Source organism: Manihot esculenta, chromosome 15, assembly GCF_001659605.2.
Source record: "Manihot esculenta cultivar AM560-2 chromosome 15, M.esculenta_v8, whole genome shotgun sequence".
Taxonomy (NCBI): Eukaryota; Viridiplantae; Streptophyta; class Magnoliopsida; order Malpighiales; family Euphorbiaceae; genus Manihot; species Manihot esculenta.
In genome coordinates this window covers 26,277,654-26,296,851 of record NC_035175.2, presented here as the reverse complement: position 1 = coordinate 26,296,851, position 19,198 = coordinate 26,277,654, and positions in this window count along the sequence as shown.

Genomic DNA, 19,198 nt, shown 5'->3' with positions numbered 1-19,198 from the left:
CCTCATAATATATCTCCTTGACTTCTTTTGATCTGTGTCCAAATTCAGCCCAGCATATGGCAACAACTCCAGGAACCTGTCTGTGTACTCCTCCACACTCATCTGATCAGTCTGCCTCAACTGCTCGAATTCTATCATCTTCTGCTCTCTAGAGCTCTCAGGGAAAGCCCATCCTGCAAACTCATTTGCGAACTCCTCCCAGGACATACTGTCCGCTCTCGGGTTCACATAGTTCTTAAACCAACTACGTGCCTTCTTGCACTCCAGTGTGAACCCAGCCATCTGAATGGCTCTACTGTCATCAGCCCCTATCTCATCTGTAATAGTCTTGACCCTGCTCAGATACTCAAATGGGTCATCACCTGCTCTGTACTGAGGAGCACCCAACTTCATGTAATCGGTCATCTTGACCTTGCTCCCTCCAGATGAGGTAGGTTTGGGTACTTGTGTTTCCGGGACAGTAGGTACTGGTGGTGGTGGAGGTGCAACTTCCCCTGGGGTAGGGTCTACTGTACTGGTATAGGGAGGTGGAGGTGGGTACATGGGGTACTGAGAGTATGGTGGGTAGTAAGGTGGGTATGGCATATGTGGAGGATAAGGGCTAAAACTGGGGTAATCCGATGTACCTCCCATCGAATACCCTGGATGGTGTGAATAGGGTGGGTAGTGATGTGGCTGGACATAACTCGAGGCCTGAGTGCCTCCTTCTGATTCTCCCATGCCCTCTTCCGGCATGCTCACACCGAGATTGCCATCCCTCCTCTGATCTACTTCCATATCCTCAGACATTCCTCCCTGCACTGTTCCTCTTACTGATCTGCTTCTACCCAGATCCAAAGACCTTCTAGGGTCTCTAGCTACTCTGTCTCTGTTGGACCTACTGGACATTGCCCTAGGCAAAGCTGAAGGACGGGCATCAGCGCCCTCGTCCTGAGGTGGCACTCCAGTCAATCGTGCAGATCGACGAGTTCCTCTCATTCTACCTTCTGAAAAAAAAAAAAACACAAGCAATCATTAGCATCATATGGTTCATGTGGAAACACATGAACCCTCATCACATACATAGCATCACATCATAGTATTTATGCACATGCATATCATCATGGCATATCATATCATCATATAGACAGGACTCTACATCCTATCCTAGTGGACATGATTTTCCTAGTGTGCTTGACCTTCTAGAACATCTATGAGCCCGACACTCTAGGTCCGACCATATGAACCTAGGGCTCTGATACCACTCTGTAACGACCCGGAAATCCGACCCGTTACCGGCGCTAGGATCCAGATCGGCTTAAGGCCGCCGGGACCCGTAGCAAGCCTACATACCTCCTGTAAACCTGTGGAATCCCATACATAACAACATATACATGATCTGTAAAAATTTTTCTTTTCTCTTATCCAAGCAAAACCTGTGCATGCACAAAATCATACATAAACCCCACACTGGAGTCCTCATCAAATACTCCAATGGGGTATCATCATCATACATATCAGCTTGGATAATCATGGTCATTAACATCATTACTCATTAAACACTCTGTACATAATGGGGATTCACACACCTCTAGGTCAAGCACTACTATAATCCTCAATACATCATCAAATCATTCATTACATTACATTACATGGTCATAAATACTCATTACATCATGTTCATGTCCACTACTATCTATTACAACATACAAGGCCTGACTTCACTCTAGCCGACTTCTTGATCTATCCTGTACCTGCAACTCTGATGATAAAGGGAGTGGGGTGAGCTACAAGAGCCCAGTGAGCAGAAACTAAAAACATTTGTTTTAATTCCTCCATTTTTAGGTATATTATTATTCATTTTATTATTATAATTATTCATTTTACTTTTCCTTTCTTTTTCTTATTCATGCTTTCATGTATGCGCCATAACACAAACATTTCACAACAAGGATGAACTTGTCACCATTTAGCCCCAATCTTTCTTACTTATACATGCCGGGGGCGTAGAGCCGTAGCAGGCACACCCGGACTTCCATAATCTGTCATAGTGCCAGGGGCGTAGAGCCGTAGCAGGCACACCTGGACTCACATAGGCTATCATGACATACAAGGGCTAATGGATCATTCAACATTCATCCACATCAACAACAAAGTATGCAATGCAACATATTCGTGAATTCTAATGCAAACAACCTAATATTGCATGGCATAATGATGCATGGGCAATGCTTTATGATTCATTCATTTATTCATTTACTTTAAAGCTTAAGGGGTTGTTCCACTCACCTGGTAACTGAAGCTTTAACAACGAACTCTGAACGACTATCTCACAACCGGGGGTCTCGGTTCCTCGGGTCCGAACCTACACAGGTGGACTCAAATGAGGCACCAAACATACATGAACATGACTCCAAAATACTCCCCAAAGACCCCCTAAAACATCCTGAAAACATCACATGAAATCATGCAAGTAACAGCTAAACAGGGCACTTTCGGCGGCAGGTTCGGCGGCCGAAAGTCCCTCTGCAGCCGAAAGTCATGCAGGTTCGGCGGCACTTTCGGCGGCCGAACCTCCCAGACAGAGACGAAACTTGAGTTTCGAGGGCAGGCTTCGGCAGCCGAAACTGCCTCCACAAGGGGGTTCGGCGGCCGAAAGTTACTTCGGCGGCCGAACCTGAGTTTCTGCCGAAGGGCAGAAACTCGGCTCCCTTGTGTCCACAGCCTCCAAAACGCCTCAAAACATGCATAAACTCGTTTCTACACATGCATACACATCATACATCACACCTAGGGGTCTCAAACTATAATATACCCCATCAACTACACTTCAAACAACACATTTCCAACATACATTGTTCAAATCACAACATAAACCCATAAACCTAACAACAAGCCTAAACATGCATTCTACCCCATCAACTTGCATAAAACTTTCATAAAACTTAAAAGAAGCTTAGATCGAAGCTTACCTCTTGAAGATCGAGAGGAAGAACGACCCTAGCTCGGAAAATGGAGGGATTTAGCTCCAAGACTTCCAAGCTCCAAACTTGCTTAAAAACACTCAAAAACTTTTGTGGAACCTTAAAACTCAAAGAAAATGGTGGGGATTGAAGGAAAAACACAAGATTTGGGAGAGGGAGGTCGGAAGCTTGCTGTGGCTGAAAATGGGAGAAAACTCTCCCTTTTCGGCTAAGTGCCCCTTTTATAGGTGGCTGGCCAGGCCACGTTCGGGGGCCGAAAGTGCCTCCGCATGCATGCAAGGTTCGGCGGCCGAACTTGGAATTCGGCGGCCGAACCTGCATTTCCCTCACTCAAAATTTTCGGGCGCCTAAAGTCCCTCCGAAAGCATGCATGTTCGGCGGCCGAACCTCGGAGTTCGGCGGCCGAACCTGGGTTTTCCTCCAAAGATTTTTCATGCAAAAACTCATTTAATTTCTTACTTAAAAACATGAAATACATGAAAACATTTCATAAAATCATAGTTTTACCCTTCTAGAGGTTTCCGACATCCGAAGTCCCACCGGACGGTAGGGATTCCGATACCGGAGTCTAGCCGGGTATTACACTGATTCTCAGCTGATGATAGCCCGATCTCAGATCTATCTTAGAAAAACAACCTGCTCCTGCTAGCTGGTCGAATAGATCATCGATCCTGGGTAGAGGATACTTATTCTTGGTAGTGACTTTGTTCAACTGCCTGTAGTCGATACAAAGTCTAAGGGATCCATCCTTTTTCTTGACAAACAACACTGGAGCACCCCAGGGTGAGGTACTTGGACGGATGAAACCCTTATCTACCAACTCCTGTAGCTGCTCTTTCAACTCTTTTAGCTCTGCTGGCGCCATCCTGTAGGGAGGAATAGAGATCGGTCTGGTACCAGGCACTAACTCGATCTCGAACTCTATTTCCCTATCAGGTGGTAGTCCTGGAAGCTCATCTGGAAACACATCTGGGAACTCTCTGACTACGGGCACTAAACTGGGGTCCCTAACCTGACTGTCTAGCTCTCTCACATGTGCAAGATATCCCTGACATCCCCTCCTGAGCAACCTACGAGCCTGTAGGGCTGATATCAGACCTCTAGGCGTGCCCCTCCTGTCTCCTCTGAAGACAAACTCAGATCCATCCTCATCTCTGAACTTAACTACCTTGTCTCTGCAGTCCAAGGTAGCACCATATGCAGATAGCCAATCCATCCCTAGAATGACGTCAAAATCTGTCAACTCTAGAACCACAAGGTCAGCTGGAAGGCATCTACCATCTATAAACACTGGACTATGTCGACAGACTGTCTCTGCCAACGATGGATCACACTTAGGGCCACTGACCCATAGGGGACACTCTAACCCAGACGTCATCAAACCCACTCTCTCTATGGCTCTGGGAGCAACAAAGGAATGCGAAGCACCAGGGTCTAACAAAGCATACACCTCAGAACACCCAATGAGGAGATTACCTGACACCACGGTGTTAGAAGTGTTTGCCTCCTGCTGTGTCATCGTGAAAATCCGCGCCGGAGCTGACGGACCTCCACCTCGGGGACCCGCAGATGAAGAGGCTGATCCTCTCCCTCTGCCTCTGCCCTGCGTCATAACTGAAACTGGTGGCTGTGGCATGCTAGCTGGAGCTGTCTGCTGGGATGGTGTCGTGAAAGATGCCTGAGGGCACTCACGAGCCATGTGTCCCTCCTGGCCGCACCTGTAACATCCTGTAATCCCCAAACGACAAACTCGTCTGTGCGCTTTACCGCACCTACCACACACTGGCACCTCTGAGCCTGAACTCATGCCACTGCCTAATCCCAGACCTGCTTTAATCTTATTCCAGAACTTATTCTTCCTCGACTTCTGCGTGGAACCACTCCACTTCTTACCACTGGAAGTTGCTGCACCCTGTGAAGAGGGATCTGACTTACCCCTACCTGGGGTCTTAGAACCAGAAGACTGTGCCGGCTGCTGTTTCACTGTACCCTGTATAATGGCACTAGCCTCCATCCTCCGTGCTAAATCCACCACGGTGTGGAAACTCTCCCTCTCGGCTGCATGGATCAAAGAGGAATACCTGGAATGCAGTTTCATAGCATACCTCCTAGCCTTTTTCTGTTCCGTATCATAGGCCTGTCCTGCATACCGCAACAACTCCAGAAACCTGTCAGTAAACTCATCAATACTCATATCCTCTGTCTGCTTGAGCTGCTCAAACTCTATCATCTTTAGCTCTTTCGAACTATCTGGGAATGCCCATCCGGCAAACTCATTAGCAAACTCCTCCCAAGACATGTTATCCAACCTAGGGTCCACATAGACGCCAAACCATTCCTTCGCCTTCTTACATTTTAAAGTGAACCCTGCCATCTGAATGGCTCTGGTATCATCTGCCCCTAGCTCATCTGCTATCATCTTGACTGCTTTAATGTACTCAAACGGATCATCTCCTGATTAATACTTAGGAGCATCTAACTTTAGGTAATCAGTCATCTTTACCTTGCTCCTCACAGATGGGCCAGGTTGAGGTGTTTGGATAACTGGGGCTTCTGGTTGTACCACTGGTGGTGGTGGAGGTGCAGAACTTTCTGGTGTAGAGTATGCTGGGCTGGGGTAAAAAGGTGAGGGTGGATACATGGGATATGGTGGATATGGGGGGTAATACGGTGGATAAGGCATATATGTGGGATATGGGTGAAAACTAGGATAATCCGATGTACCTCCCATCGAATATCCTGGGCCCTGTGGGTAGGGCTGATAGTGGGGTGGATAACCATACCCCGAGGCCTGACCGCCTCCCTGTGATGATCCCACATCCTCCTCCATAGTGCCAACACCTAACCCTCCATCCCTTCTTGGATCCACATCCATCTCTTCCCTTGTATCACTAGATCTTCTTCTCTGTTCTGTCTCCCTCCTGCTTTCATCAAAAGACCTTCTAGGGTCCCTTGATGATCTTTCTCTGCCTGCCCTTTGGGACATAGCTCTTGGCAAAGCAGGGGGACGCCCTTCCATACCCTCATTCTCGGGCGGAGCTCCAGTCAATCTAGCTGATCGACGGGTTCCTCTCATCTTAGCTTCTGAAAACATAACATGAACTTTAGCATCATAGGATCCATGTAACAACATGAACCCTCAACTCATAGCATAGCATATCATAGCATCTCATTAAATGCACATGCATAAAATCATGGCATTACACATCAAGACAGGACTCAACATCCTATCCTAGTGGACATGATCTTCCTCTTGTGCTTGCCCTCTAAAACAACCTCTTTCCGATGTGAGATCTCTCTAATCCCTGAGCATCTTAGCTCAGCACTCCGTACTCTAGAGGCCCTATGCTCTGATACCAATCTGTAACAGCCCGATTACCGGACCATCACCAGCACTAGGATCCAGATCGGCTTAAGGCCGCCGGGACCCGTAGTAAGCCTACTGTCAACTCTGTGTACCTGATAAATCCCATACATGATCATACTTAAGCTTAAAACTGTTACTTACTCTTTTTTTTTTCTTTGCTTGACTATCTTTTCTTTCTTGAAACTTTTCTCATCAACTAAGCCTGGACTATGCATGCTCTGTCTGTATGCACTCGAAGAGTGATACCTGCTATGGTACCATACAGTAACTACAGAGATAGAAAGACTACCATGCACCAAGCTTAGCGCAGCATAACAACATTATCTCAATCATAAAATGATCATGTGCAAAGGGATAAACATACACTAGGGCCAAGCACAATTCTATAACTCAATACATAACTTGCTATTACATCATCTCGATACATTACATAAACTCTGTACTGTACATCATTATCATGTCCACTATTCTATACTATTACATATGCCTTTTACCCTTGCTATCTCTTTCTCTTTCTCTTCTCTGAGGCCCTGAAAAATGGGGTTAGGGAGAGGGATGAGCTGCTAAAGCCCAGTGAGCGGAATCTATAAAAATCACATTTAAAACATGCTATCATATGATGCATCACTGCACAAACATTTCACGTCTCGGATTGGACATGATCCCAAAACTCCCTCTGTCAGTGCCCGGCCCCCAAAGGAGCTCACACAGGTCTTTCACTAACTACTCATGGTGCCCGACCCTATAAGGGCTCTCACAGGACTCATCCAAGGTAAATGCCCGGCCCCAAAGGAGCTCACACAGGACATACAATAATGACAGACTTATGGGCTATTGAGATCGCCTCGGTCCAATCCACATATACAAGTAATAATGCAATGCATCAACTTGGTGCATACTAATGCAAAGCATCCTACATAAACATGGCATTAATGATGCATGAATCATGCTAAAACAGTTCTTAACTTTGAAAATAAAGTTCTGTTCCACTCACCTCTGTCAACTGCTGAGCAGTCTCTGTAACTCTAACTCTGTGGGCCTCCTTGGTCTCTCGGGTCCGTACCTACACAGGTGGACTCAAATGAGGACCAAACTTACTTAAACATAACTCCTACTATCTCCCCAAAACCCCTCTAAAACGTCATAGGCATGCATGGAAAAATGGGCAAAAGAAGGCTGGACTGGGCACTTTCGGCGGCTGGTTCGGCGGCCGAAACCTCCCTCCAGAGACGAAACTCATGCATGTTCGGCGGCACCTTCGGCGGCTGAAAGTCTCGTCCAGAGACGAAACTCATGCACTTTCGGCGGCCGAACTCCCTCTTTCGGCGGCCGAAAGCCCCTTTCGCACCCAAAAGCCTAGCTTTCGGGGGCGAGGTTTGGCAGCCGAAACTGCCTCCACAAGGGGTTCGGCGGCCGAACCTGGATTCTCCAGAAAGGCAGAATCCGAGCACAACTCATGCTCTCAGCCTCCAAATCCTATCAAACACCCATAACATGCATACCAACACTTCTGCACTAACATAGAACATATCTCATGCATATAGAGGCCTAAAAACTAGTTCAAGCCCCAAAAACAACAACAAAACGCATATGATCAACATATGCTCAAACTCATGCTTATACCCCAAAACATGCCATAAACCTCTCCAAAACTTCTAAAACTTGCTTTAAACATAAGGGGAGGTGAGGATCCATGTTTACCTCTTGAAGAACTAGAGGATTGATGATCCAAGCTTGGAGATAGGAGAAAACTCAATCAAACTCTCCAAGTGCTCAACTTTGCTTCCTTTTGCTCAAATCTCTAAAACAAAGCTCAAATCAAGTTAAAACATGCAAGATGTGAGGAAAACATGAGAAATCACACCAAGGAGAGCTTGAACCTACCTTTGACCCAAAAACAGAGTGTTTAACACTCAAGTCTCGGGCAAAGGGGCTTTTGTAGTGGCCAACCGACTCTTCCTTCGGCGGCCTAACGTGCATGCGAAACCATGCAACTTTCGGCGGCCGAACTTCACCTTCGGCGGCCGAATCTGGCTTTTGTCCCTTTGGCCTTTTCATTTCAAAACTCAATTTTCTTAACTCAAAACATGCAAACATGATAAAAACACTTAAAAACATCTTAAAAACCTTTCTTATACCCTTAGGGCAAGCTCCGACATCCTCGAATCCCGACTTCCAACGGAAAATCCGCCGGAACGTAGGAATTCCGATACCGGGGTCTAGCCGGGTATTACAGGTACAGACCAGAGGAACCAGAGAGACCAGCAGTGAGTTCTGCTCCAGAGTTTTCAGAGCCTGCAGAGTCAGTCAGTCCAGATAGCCAGAGGTGAGTGGAACTAAACTTAAATCTTGACGTGCACAATGGAATGTTTTAGCATATCTCATGCATCATGATTATGCCATAGGTTGATTGCATTAGTATCCACGAATATGTTGCATTGCATAGTTATTTGATGATGTGAGTGAATGCTGAATGATCCAATAGTCTCAGACAGGAAGTCCAGGAGCCTTTGACTACGCCCTGGCAGGTATAGAGAAGTCCAGGAGCCTTTGACTACGCCCTGGCAGGTATAGCAAAGTCCAGGAGCCTTTGACTACGCCCTGGCAATGGTAAGTACAGAGGTGTTATATACACATATATCTATATGACAGGAAGACCAGGTGCTCGATTCTACGCCCTGGCACAGAGTTACTGGGACTATGTGGTGACAGGTTTACTCTTGATGTGGTTTAACTGTGGTATGAAGCATTCCATGAGATCATATGTTAATGACTTGTTTTACTATTCTACTCACTAGGCTATAGAGCTCATCCCACTCCCTTAACCCCAGTTTTGCAGGTTCAGTGTACAGTGTACAGGGCAAGTCAGCAAAGCATAGAAAGAGTAAAGAGAAATGTAATAGTGTAGAGTGGACATGTAATGTTAAAGAGATGTAATAGTTATGTTTTCAGTTACAGATGTGCTTGACTTAGTAACTTGTGTTGTAAATCTGTTGTTATGTACATTATCTGTATATGTATATGTTTTACTGAGTATGTGAAAAACCAGGCTTAACAGGTATGAGTTAACCCATCTAGAGCAAGCTCTAGTCAGGGGGACAGAGTACAGAGTACAGAGTACAGAGTACAGAGATAGTGCATGCACAGGTTAAGCCTTGGTTCAGAAAAGAGTTTTTATTTTCACAGAAATGTATGATCATGTATGAGATTTACAGGTACACAGAGAGTATAGCAGGCTTGCTACGGGTTCTGGCGGCCTTAAGCCGACCTGAATCCTAGCGCCAGTGACGGTCCATTTTGGGGTCGTTACAGAGGTGAGATCTGTATGAATCTCCACCTCAGGCTCACTCAGAACCTGATTTGGATCTGACACAAACTACCGTAGCATAGAAACATGAAATACCGGGTGAATCCTCTCCATAGAAGCAGGTAAATCCAGCTTATACGACACATTCCCGATCCTCTGTAAAATCTCAAAGGGTCCAATGTATCGTGGAGCTAATTTATCCTTCTTCCCAAAATGAACCACTCCTTTCATTGGAGACACTTTTAGCAATACCCAATTACCCTCCTGAAATTCTAACTGCTTCCTGCGAACATCTGCATAACTTTTCTGTCTGCTCTGCACTGTTCTGATTCTCTCTCTGATTACGCGCACCACTCTACTGGTAATTTCTATTAACTCTGGCCCTGCAAGAGCCTTCTCTCCTATCTCTTCCCAGCAAATAGGGGATCTGCACTTCCTCCCATACAAAGCTTCATAAGGAGCCATCCCTATGCTAGCATGATGGCTGTTATTGTAGGCAAACTCCACCGAAGGTAGATGCTGCCTCCAAGAATCGCCAAAGTCTAACACACACAGTCGAAGCATATCCTCTATGGTCTGGATGGTCCTCTCTGACTGTCCATCAGTCTATGGGTGGAAAGCAGTGCTAAACTCTAATCTCATGCCCATCGCACTCTGCAGACTTCGCCAAAAGCGAGAGGTAAACTGAGGTCCTCTGTTTGAAACTATTGACACTGGAACTCCATGTAATTGCACGATCTCATCCAGATAGACCTGTGCCAACTTATCCACAGAATAGGTACTCCGAACTGGAATGAAATGAGCAGATTTCGTGAGTCTGTCCACAATCACCCAATGGGAACACATCGAGAAACTCTCGGACTACTGGTACTGCGGCTGGTTCCCTTACCTGACTGTCTAGCTCTCTCACATGAGCTAGAAACCCCTGACAACCCCTCCTAAGCAAACGATGAGCCTGAAGGGCTGAAATCATACCTTTGGGTGTACCTCTCCTGTCTCCTCTGAAGACACACTCTGACCCACCCTGGTCTCTGAGACTCACTAGCTTCTCTCTACAGTCCAACGTAGCACTATATGCAGATAGCCAATCCATCCCTAGAATGACATCAAAATCTGTCAAGTCTAGAACCACAAGGTCAGCTGGAAGGCATCTACCCTCTATGAACACTAGACTGAAACGACAGACTGACACTGCCACTGATGGGTCACATCTAGGTCCACTGACCCAGAGAGGATACTCTAACTCAGAACTGATCAAACCCAATCTCTCTATGGCTCTTGACGCAATAAAGGAATGAGAAGCACCGGGGTCCATCAAAGCATACACATCTGAACACCCAATGATGAGATTACCTGACACCACTGTGTTCGACGTGTTCGCCTCCTCCTGTGTCACAGTGAAAATCCGTGCTGGGGCTACCGGATTTCCACCTCGGGAACCTGCTGCTGAAGTAGAGGCTGCCCCTCTCCCTCTACCTCTGCCACTACTCTGAGGCATGACTGGAGCTACTGGCCGAACAACTGGCTGTACCACACTGCCTGAACTCATCTGCTGGGATGGTGCAAAAGTCACCTGAGGACAATCCCGAGCAATATGCCCTTCCTGTCCACATCGAAAACAAGCTGTAGATCCCAACCGACAAACTCCGCCATGTGGTTTTCCGCATCTTCTACATACTGGAGCTGTGCCAGAGCTTGAGCCACTACCTATTCCCAGACCTGACTTCACTTTACTCCAGAACTTACTCTTTGTTCCTTTTGCTCTATCCCATCTCTTGCTGCCTGACGTGCCTAAACTAGGGGCCTTAGAACCCGAAGCCTGTGCCTTTGACTGTTTCTGAATATTGGCACTAGCTTCCATTTTCCTGGCTGCGTCAACTATAGTGTGGAAACTCTCCTTTTCTGCTGGAAGAATCAAGGAAGAATACCTGGGATGCAATCTCATAATATATCTCCTTGCCTTCTTCTGATCAGTATCATAGGCTTGACCCACATACTGAAGCAAATCCAGAAATTTATCTGTGAATTCATCAATACTCATCTCATCTGTCTGTCGCAACTGTTCAAACTCAATTACTTTCATCTCCCTCGAACTGTCAGGAAAAGCCCACCCTGCAAACTCATTGGCGAACTCTCCCCAAGACATACTGTTCATCCTAGGTTCCACATAATTCTTAAACCATTCGCTGGCTTTCTTGCATTTTAGTGTAAACCCTGCCATCTCAATGGCTCTACTATCATCAGCTCCCAACTCACTAGTTATCATCCTAACTGATCTGAGGTATTCAAATGGATCATCTCCCGTGTTGTATTTAGGAGCATCCAATTTCAAGTACTCCGTCATTTGCACTTTACCTCCAGATGAGCTAGGTTGATGTCTGTCAACAACAGGGGCTACTAGTTCTGGTGGTGGTACTGGTTCATTTGGTTCTGGGTGTGCTGCACTTGGATGGGTAGGGGAAGATGGATACATGGGATATGGTGGATAGTAAGGAGGATAAGGCATATATGGCATGTAAGGGGGATATGGGACAAAACTCGAGTACTCCGACATACCTCCCATCAGATACTCTGGGTAGCCAAAACCTGAGGTCTGAGCGCCTCCCTGCGACTCTCCCATACCTTCCTCAAATCTGCCTAGACCCATACTGTCATCTCGAGACTGGTCAATCTCCATAGCCTCCCTCCTTTCCTCTGATCTTTCTCCCCTAGCTGTTCCTCTTCTGCTCTCGTCGACAGACCTTCTAGGGTCTATTGACATACCTTCCCTGCTAGATCTCTGAGACCTTGCCCTTGGCAATGCAGGAGGACGAGCAGCTGTTCTCTCACTCTCTGGTGGGACTCCAGTCAATCGAGCTGATCGACGAGTTCCTCTCATCTTTACTCTCTGGAAAACAACACATAACATAGCACTTTAGCACATAAACATCACATAGCAGTCATGCACATGCAAAACTCATGGCATATCATAGCAATAACCAGATAGGACTCACGACCCTATCCTAGTGGACATGATTTCCTATTGTGCTTGACCACTTCTAACCTCTATGAGCCCAACACTGTCTCTATAGGTCCGATCATATGAACCTAGGGCTCTGATACCAAATCTGTAACGACCCCAAAATGGACCGTCACTGGCGCTAGGATTCAGGTCGGCTTAAGGCCGCCAGAACCCGTAGCAAGCCTGCTATACTCTCTGTGTACATGTAAATCTCATACATGATCATACATTTCTGTGAAAATAAAAACTCTTTTCTGAACCAAGGCTTAACCTGTGCATGCACTATCTCTGTACTCTGTACTCTGTACTCTGTACTCTAGATGGGTTAACTCATACCTGTTAAGCCTGGTTTTTCACATACTCAGTACTCTGTACTCTGTACTCTGTCCCCCTGACTAGAGCTTGCTCTAGATAGGTTAACTCATACCTGTTAAGCCTGGTTTTTCATATACTCAGTAAAACATATACATATACAGATCATGTACATAACAACAGATTTACAACACAAGTTACTAAGTCAAGCACATCTGTAACTGAAAATATAACTATTACATCTCTTTAACATTACATGTCCACTCTACACTATTACATTTCTCTTTACTCTTTCTATGCTTTGCTGACTTGCCCTGTACACTGTACACTGAACCTGCAAAACTGGGGTTAAGGGAGTGGGATGAGCTCTATAGCCCAGTGAGTAGAATAGTAAAACAAGTCATTAACATATGATCTCATGGAATGCGTCATACCACAGTTAAACCACATCAAGAGTAAACCTGTCACCACATAGTCCCAGTAACTCTGTGCCAGGGCGTAGAATCGAGCACCTGGTCTTCCTGTCATATAGATATATGTGTATATAACACCTCTGTAGTTACCATTGCCAGGGCGTAGTCAAAGGCTCCTGGACTTTGCTATACCTGCCAGGGCGTAGTCAAAGGCTCCTGGACTTCTCTATACCTGCCAGGGCGTAGTCAAAGGCTCCTGGACTTCCTGTCTGAGACTATTGGATCATTCAGCATTCACTCACATCATCAAATAACTATGCAATGCAACATATTCGTGGATACTAATGCAATCAACCTATGGCATAATCATGATGCATGAGATATGCTAAAACATTCCATTGTGCACGTCAAGATTTAAGTTTAGTTCCACTCACCTCTGGCTATCTAGACTGACTGACTCTGCAGGCTCTGAAAACTCTGGAGCAGAACTCACTGCTGCTCTCTCTGGTTCCTCTGGTCTGTACCTATACAGATAGACTGAAATGAGGGACCAAACTAGCATATGACTACTCTATTAAACTCTCCCAAGAATCCCCTTAAACTCACTCTACAACTCATGCAAAGTATGCAAAGGAAAGCTGGACAGAATACTTTCGACGGCAGGTTCGGGGGCCGAAAGTCCTCTCCAGAGACGAAACTTAAGCACCTTCGGCGGCCGAACTTCCACTTTCGGCTGCCGAACCCTTTCGGGGGCAAGTTTTGGAGCCCACAAGGCACTCCAGAGATGAAAGTCTCTCACCTTCTGCGGCACCTTCGGCGGCCAAATCCCCCAAACAGAGCCGAACGTCCAAAGGCTCGGGGGCAAGCTTGGGCAGCCGAAGCCACCTCCTCACACCTCTTCAGGGGTTCGGCGGCCGAATGTACCTTCGGCGGCCGAACCTGAGTTCATCAGCAGGGCAGAAACTTGCCCTGCCTCTCGTCAAATGCACCAAACTCCTCTCCAACTACACACCACACTTCCTCCACTTGCATACACTCATGTATATGCTCAAAGGGGTCAAAAACTACCTAAAAACCCCAAACACACAACTCAAACAACACAGAAACAAGCTGTACACATAAAATCATCAAAAACTCTCACGAACCCTATTCATGCCACTCTCTCCATCAAACCCCATAAAACCTGCAGAAAACATAAAAACAAGCTCAGGATCTTCACTTACCTCTTGAAAACAAGTAGATGAAGGATCCTAACGTGGAGTTTTGGAGCAACTTGCCTTCAAACTCTCCAAACTTCACAACTTTGAGTTTTTAACTTAAAACCTTCCAAGAATCATGAAAACTAATCAAATCGTTGCATGATTTAATGAAAACATGAAAGAATACTCACAAAGGACAGAGTTTCACCTCAGCAAGTGAAAGAAACGATGCTCTGACCGCTTCAACCGACTGAGGGCCATTTATAGGTGGCTGGCCAGACCACCTTCGGCGGCCACACGTGAAACCGAAAGCCATGCATGTTCGGCGGCCGAACCTCAACTTCGGCGGCCGAACCTGGCTTTTCTGCCTTGGTTCATTTCCCTCAAAAACTCAGTTCTTTATGCATAAAACTTAATGAACAGATCAAAACATTTAAGAAAAACATAAATCAAACCCTTCTAGAGACTTCCGACATCTCGAATCCCACCGGAAAGCAGAATTCCGATGCCGGACTCCAGCAGGGTATTACCAAGTGATGCTACCTCAACTCAATTTGCTTTATGAGGTTTATACTTTAGTTGATAATATCAGATGGAGAAATTTTTTTGTAATTAACTGCCCCTCCTATGTTGAGTTGTGCCGTGAATTTTATGCCACCTTTGAATTCACTTATAATGTGAAAAAGAACTTAATTTAAATGTACCTTTGGTTCGTTTTAAGCTACAACATAACATGGTACATTGTTCAATCATAAGCTTTAATATGCATTTGGGTATTTATGATAATGATTGTATAAAGACTGCTACATACTTGGAGACTCTGTGTGACTATCCAGCTGGTTGGGATCCAAACTTGGTATACAAAAAATTAACAGGGAACCCTGCACTTGAGTTTAAGGGGGTAAATCTAAAGTAAATGATATCCAGAGTCCCCTTAAGTACATTCACAGGTTCCTTTATTATACATTTTCTGAAAAAAATAAAGATCCCACCAATCTGACCAAATATGAACTCTTCTTTCTATGGTGCATGTTGCATAAGCGTAAAGTTAATTTTGGTTTTTGGTTAGCCTCCCAGTTTAAGACCATTTCTGATACTGGACATGGCATCTATCTAGGTTTTGTGATATCAATGCTAGCTATAGGATTGGATTTGCTTAACATAGAGCATATTGATTTGTAAATTGTTGAACATATTCTTCCTCTTGATATTTATATACTTAACTCTATGGGCTTACTTTGCCTCAACGAGAGGGAAAAAAATTATACTTTGTCCTCCAGGTCCTATCATGCCACTATGATTGCGTTGATTTCGGATCGAGGACAAATCAAACCTAGCCACCTCAGCAGCACCTCTAGAATCTGATGATCATGACCGTCTAGCAAGAATTGAGGCAAAAATGCACCACATTGATGCTAAATTGGATACCATCCTCTCCCACTTAGGGCTGCCTATACTACAGCCATGACTATCCTGAAGTTTAGAGGCAACGTACTCCTTAGGGAAGTTCTGTACTCATTCATGTTATTTTGTTTATAATAAGCTTCCCTCATTGTTTAAATTTTTTTCCACATTGAGGAAAATGTGAGGAGTAGTTAGGGGGGAGAAATGTTGGAATAGAAGTGTTTTTGTTGTGTTTTTCTGGCTGTTGGTTGTACATATTTTTTTACTGTGTTTCCTCTTTATTTACTATTGCTGTTTTGCACAAATTTTTTCTGCTTACTGCTAGAGGCTTGCCCAAGCCTGTATAACTTGCTATGATTCTTTGTTTCTCAAAACTTGCACTTTCTAATTTATCATTCTCAATTTTCAATTCCCTGATTTTTATTTTTTTATTATTTTAAACAAAAAATTTTACAGTCTTTACTTGTCATGAGAAGTTTGATATGTCTTTATTAAATATCAAAGAGTTTAAGTTTTTATACCATTTGTATGCTAGCCTAAGTAGAGTAAATTCATCCTTGTTCATTTCTTTAGTCTTATTTTTAAGGCTTATTTTGAGAGTTTATGAAATATGGTCCCTATTTAAATAAGTAGGGTAATGAATGTATGTTTTTAAATGAGTTGCTCTCCTTTATTAAGAATGACTTTAAGGATATTGTCTAAGACCATATGTTTATGCTAAAATTAAGAGGTGTCATCAAAGAAATAGAAAAAAAAAAACAGCAAAAGCAAAAAAGCAAAAATTAGAAAAATTGCACTTCTATGACTCATTCTTTTAGTTACTTGGTTATTTGGTTATCAACCTGATGGCCCAAGTAGTGCGGTACTTGGTGACCTCTTAAGGTAATTCTGTATAAAAAAAATTGGTATTTGGAAGAGTGTTATCCCTTTTGGTCCATTTAAAAACTTGTCTCATGCCTTTAGTTAGGTGACTATGAGTGAAACTAGTAGCCATCCCAGCTGAATAACCTAGGGCAAGTGGCTCAGTAACCATTTGTTTCATGTTCACTTCATCGGTTTCAAACAAAATATAGTAGGAAGTGTAATAAAACTCTCCAAAGTTTTTAAATTTTGTTGGTCTAGTCAAAAGTTTCTAAAGAGTCTATTCTTTCAAAATGGTAATTTAATATTAATGGCATTATAATATTTTGTATGCTTAAAGATAGATTGAGGACCTGCTTTATATTTTGAGAAATACGTTTTAACCATGAGACTTGTTAAAATGAACTTTGGTGAAATTAAGCTATTTCCGCTATTATCTTATTACATGACAATTTGGCTCTTTGGTTTGGACAAATCAAGTTTCAAATGGTTAAGGACAGGACTGTGTTTTGTTTATTTGAGAATTTGAATTTCTATGCTTATGACAAGCAAAAGTACAAGTGTAGGGGATCTGATGAGTTGTAAAACTCACCACTTTTTCCATATTAAATTCTATGATTTTACTATGATTTTGATATAAACAATTACTTTTTACTTGAATTTTGATTTTAGACAAATTTTAAACTGAAAATGTAAAAAAGAACTAAAAGAGGCTATTTTAGATTTTTTTTTTCTGACTAGAAGGTACAGCATTGCCCAATATTATGACCCAAACTCGATGGACAGATTGGAAGATTTCTGTTTTGCCAGTTATACAAAGTTCAAAATTGTTTCAGATAGATACAAATACATTCAGATTAGATAGATGCAAATATATTCGGATTAGAATTAGGATAACAATCATAGAAGTAGGGGTGTAAATGAGCCAAGCCGTTCGTGAGCTATTCGAGGTTCGATTCGATAAAAGCTCGACCGAGCTCGACTCGATTTCTAAACGAGCCAAGCTCGAGCTTAATTTTTAGGCTCGTTTGGTAAACGAGCCAAGCTTGAGCTCCATAGTATTCGGCTCGTTAAGGCTCGTGAGCTCGACTCGTTTCTGAATTCATGAGCAGGCTCGCGAATAGGCTCGTGAACAGTCTCGTTAAGTAAACTGAAATTACTATCATAAGAGAAATAAACTAAACCCTTCATATACTTTCATGAGCCAAATCTGAATTTTTTAAAATTCATCTCTATATAGTTTAGTTACACTCTTAAACTTGCATATATTTAGATCATTAAGATTTAAAAATTCATTTTTATAAGTTCACATGCTAATTTGTAGATATACTTATTTATCTAAAATTATTTTAGTTTTAAACTTATTAGTTTTAAACTAAAACTCATTATACATTTAAATAAATTAAATTATTCGTGAACTATTTGAGACTCAGCTCGATAAAAGCTCGACTCGTCTAAGCTCGTTTGCTAAACGAGCCAAGCTTGAGCTTCTTAATACTCGGCTCGAGTTTGATATGAGTAAAACTCAAATTCGGCTCGAGCTTGAAAAAATTTTAACGAACCAAGTTTGAGCTCTTCAAAGTTCGGCTCGGCTCGGTTCGTTTACACCCCTACATAGAAGTAGTAGATTTATTTTACTTTTTTTTTTAAATTTTAAATAATTATCTTTTTGTTTAGAAAAAGTCTATATAAGGTTACTTTAGAAGTAGAAAATCATCTCCCATAGTCATCTCTACACCTCTTCTCTTCTCCCCAATCTCTTCTTTTCTGTCTTTTCTAGCCGAACTCCTCCTTTTTCTTTTAATCATTTTCTGTATTTTTTATGGTACTTAGAGGCTAAACACACTTTTTCAGTTAAAAGTTAATCAAGTTGAGATTTAATTAAATTGTGATATTTATTCTTAATTTCTATTCATCTTAATTTACATTTTTAATTTTTTTTCTATTTTTAAGGAATACCATCCATGGTTATCCTTTTAGAAATTCAAGAGATCTATTGAATCTGACAACATAGTGCTAATTAATCCAAATAAATAAGTAATTGTTTAATTGGGTTAATACAAATAGTAATTAGCATATTTGTTTAGGTTAAAGAAATTTATTGATTTAGTTTAAACAATTCGCTTGTAATTATTGATCAAATTTAGATTCTTAATTAATTAAATCTACATGCTTGATGGGTTATTAATTAATTAGAAATTGATTTAAGCGCTACACGAATTAATTTAATTTTAAGAAAAGATCGGTGAAATTCACTTTTTTAAACACTATAACCAAACAATGAAGTTGACAACCTCTTAATTTTGATTATTTTCAGCTGAGTTTTTAATTTAATTGTTTATTTTATCACTCAATCACATTATTTGATTTC